Below are 4200 nucleotides of genomic sequence, written 5' to 3' on the forward strand. Positions count from 1 at the left end.
AAGATACTATTTCCCAACAAATAGTAGTATAAAAATTAAGATCGGCAGCACTGAAAATAAGCATGCCGATCTTGTCAAAATTACAACAAACACGTCGCTACTGACAACACCTTGTTATTATTCCACCATGGCTGAGACGTACCTAACTGAGAACTAACGACGATTTAGGACGGCTGTAAATAGTGACGGACAAACAGAAACTATTCAGAACGAAAAATGACACTGAAGATGGCACAACGCCGAAACCGGTTTGTCTCTATGTCGTGTTATGATATCAAATTAAAAAATAGTATTTGCTTCTTGTTTGGGAGTGTATTATTGAATAATCAAAAATTTTTTTTTGATAACAAACAAATTCATTGAACCATAAATTGAACATAAAGAATTTAAAAAAGTATAAAAACATATACTTATATTATATATACTCCCCCTCCAGTAAAACAATAAATTAATTAATGTTAAATGTTATTTTCTTTTTTGTGTTTGGAATTGTTAGTGAATTAGATATTTTGTTGTATCAGAAATTATATTTGCAGGTTTGAGTAAATCTATTGAAACCGTTTTAATCATATTTCCATGTTGAATTTTGAATACTTTGTCATTTTTCGAAATAATTTTAAATGGTCCTTCATAAGGTGATTGCAAATTTGACTTGTGAATAACTTTAACAAAAACGTACTCACAAGTATCCAAACTTTTAGGAACAAAAGAGTATTCTTTATTGTGATGTACAACCTTTGATCTAACATTTGAAAAATATTTTCTTAGCTTAGAAAGAGTTTCATCTATATTATCAACTTCATTATTATAACTTTTCGTAGCAACTAATTCACCTGGTAATCTTAATGTTTGTCCATAAACTAATTCGGCAGAAGAGCATTTTAATCTTCTTTAATAGACGTACGTAGTCCTAATAATATCCAAGGAAGAATTTCAGACCAGTGGATAGAATCATCTGAAGCAGTAATAGCAGTCTTTAATGTCCTATGAAATCTTTCAATCATTCCATTTGATTGAGGATGATATGGGGACGTATGAATTTTGTGTGATCCTAACAATTTAGTAAATTCTGTGAACAATTTTGATGTAAACTGTGATCCTTGATCTACTGTTATATAAAGTGGAATGCCAAAAGGAGGAACGTAATTTTGAACAAATGTTGTTGCTATAGAATTAGCTGAAATATCTCTAAGTGGATATGCCTCTGGCCAACGTGTATGTCTATCAATGATAGTTAAAATGTAATGATTTTCTTTTGACACAGGTAATGGACCAACAAGATCCATATGAATATGTTCAAATCGTCCAAATGGAATGTTAATTTTTTGAACAGGCGTCTTAATATGTTTAGAAATTTTTGATTTTTGACAACTTATACAAGTAGAAGTCCCATTATTTATCTCTTTGCGCATATTAGGCCAAAAATATTTTGATTGAATCAAACGCCTAGTTGTACGTACACTTGGATGTGATAAAGAATGAATTTTATCAAAAATGATTTTTCTCATAGAATTGGGAACAAATGGCATAAAAGGTTGTTGACAAATATCACACTAAATATTAAGATTAAGTACTGGAATATTAATTTCTTATAAATTACTGTTGGAATTTTGGTCAGATATTATGTCATAAAGTTTTTTTTGTTGTTCCTCGAATAATGTTTGAAAATTTATGTCTTGGGCTAAAATCATGTTAACATCTGGAATACGTGAAAGGGTAGCAGCAACTATGTTTTCTTTTCCAGAAATGTATTGAATGTCGTCTGTAAATTGTGCAATGTACTCTAAGTGTCGAGTTTGTCGAGGTGATCTGTCTGATTTAGAATTTAGAATATGTGTTAAAGGTTTATGATCAGTATAAACAGTGAATGTTCTACCTTCTAGAAAATGTTTAAAATGTTTAATTGAATTGTATATCGCTACAAGTTCTCTGTCAAATGTGGAGTAATTAATTTCTGTAGGGGATAATTTTCTTGAAAAATATGCAAGTGGTTCCAAAGTGTTATTACTCATTTGTTGTAAAACCGCACCGACTGCTACATTCGATGCATCGACAGTAAGTGATAATTTACCATTTTTATCAATATGAGTGAGTAAAGTCTTCTGTGTAAAAAGTTTCTTCACATTTTCAAAAGCCCTAGTTGTATTTTCTGTCAAATTTAATTGTTTAAGTTTATTTTTAGTTGCTAATGTTAACATTTCGTGCAGAGGACTAAGTTCTGCTGCTAACATTTTAACATATTTATGGTAAATTTTTGTAATTTATTTATTGAAAGTGGTTTTTCAAAATTTACTATTGCTTCAACTCGTTCTACTGGTCTGATTCCTTCACTTGAAATTTCATAACTTAAAAAATCTAATATATTTGCTCCAAAAATGCATTTACTAGGTTTAATATTCAAACTATATTTTTCAAGTTTTTCAAATACAGATTTTAAATGCTCAATATGTTGATCTTCATTATCACTTGCAACAAGAATATCGTCAAGATACTATTCGTAGTCCAAAAGGCATCCGTACGAACTCAAACATTCCAAACGGTGTAGTAATTGCTGTTTTATGTATATCTTCTTCAACCATCGGTATTTGATGATACGCACGAACAAGATCAATTTTGGAAAAATTTGTTTATTTTTTAAATCAATAGTCAAATCATGAATGTGAGGTAACGGATAACGATCTGGAATAGTAATGCAATTAAGTCTTCTGTAATCTCCACAAGGTCTCCAATCATTTGGTTCTTTTTTAGGAACTAAATTTAAAGGAGATGCAATGTGGGAGTGTGAAGGTCTACATATACCTGTTTTAACTAAAAGTTCAAATTCTGTTTTTGCTATTTCGAATTTAATTGGATCAAGACTACGTGGTTTAGAGAAAGGTAACACTCCTTTTGTTTCAATTCTGTGAACCGTTTGGTGTTGCACTGGTTTAGTGTAATCTGGTTCACAAGTAATTGATGGAAAATCGTTTAAAAGTTTAGAAAATTTATTTTCAGTAATTGGTATCCTTATTGAAAATATATCGCAAAAACCAGATGATCCAGAAACTTTCAATTTTGTTGTTGAATCAGTAATTTCTCTATTTTTAATATCAACTAATATACAAAATTTCTCCAAAAAGTTAGCGCTTACAATTGGTGTTGAAATATCCGCTAATATGAAGGGGAATTCAAAATCGCGTCTTAAACCTAGATCAATTTTTAAAAGTTTTGTGCCATAAGTTTTAATAGAAGAACCGTTAGCTGCAGTCAAATTAAGATCTGAATTTCTTTTATGTGATTTGAATTTTGAAGAAGGAATGACTGAAACGATAACACCAGTATCGATTAAAAAATTTAATTTATTGGATTTATCATAAATAAATATCGCCGCCACCGTCATAATGGAACGATCTAGTTTAAAACAAAGAATTTTCTTCGTTCTTATTTTTGTTAAAATTACAAGGTTGAATGCATTTAAAAGCATTATTTTTAAATTTTCTATGATACCAACAAATATTTTGGTTAATATCGTTTCTAGATCTAGAAAAATTTCTCAATATAGAACGACTTCTGTCTCTATCTCTATCTGTATCTCTATCTATTGATCTTGAGCTAATTTGTAATTCATTAATATCTTCTGTAATTTTATTAAGACTTTGGTAAATGACAGTAGTTAACTCAGTTAAATTTCTAATGCACTGTTCCAGAATATTATTATTATTTTCTACGCTAGGGACATTAAAAGATTTAGACGATTGAGGTTTATTTATCAAATCAAATAATTTATCTGCAAGAGAAATAATTTCTTCAGTACTTTGATAACTACAAGAAGTTATATGAATCTGTACTTGTTGCGGTAACTTCCTACTCCATAATTTATATACAAGTTCTTTACCAATAATTGATTTGGAACCTGCTAAGGATTTCAAATGTCTATAAAGTTCTCATTTATCTGAGCTTGTTCTGCAGCCTGTTACAAATTTGTTGATTTTGTTTGCACAGGATACATCAGGATCGCAAATATATCGTGTTATGATATCAAATTAAAAAATAGTATTTCCTTCTTGTTTGAAAGTGTATTATTGAATAATCAAAAATTTTCTTTTTGATAACAAACACATTCAAGAATTTAAACAAGTATAAGAACATATAGGTAAAATACCCTAAAGTCTCCAAACCAAATTTGACAAGGGATGACGGAAAATCGTTCCAAATTACATC

Source organism: Rhagoletis pomonella, unplaced genomic scaffold (assembly GCF_013731165.1).
Source record: "Rhagoletis pomonella isolate Grant_MI unplaced genomic scaffold, Rhpom_1.0 Rhpom_scaffold_00003, whole genome shotgun sequence".
NCBI classification, from domain to species: Eukaryota; Metazoa; Arthropoda; class Insecta; order Diptera; family Tephritidae; genus Rhagoletis; species Rhagoletis pomonella.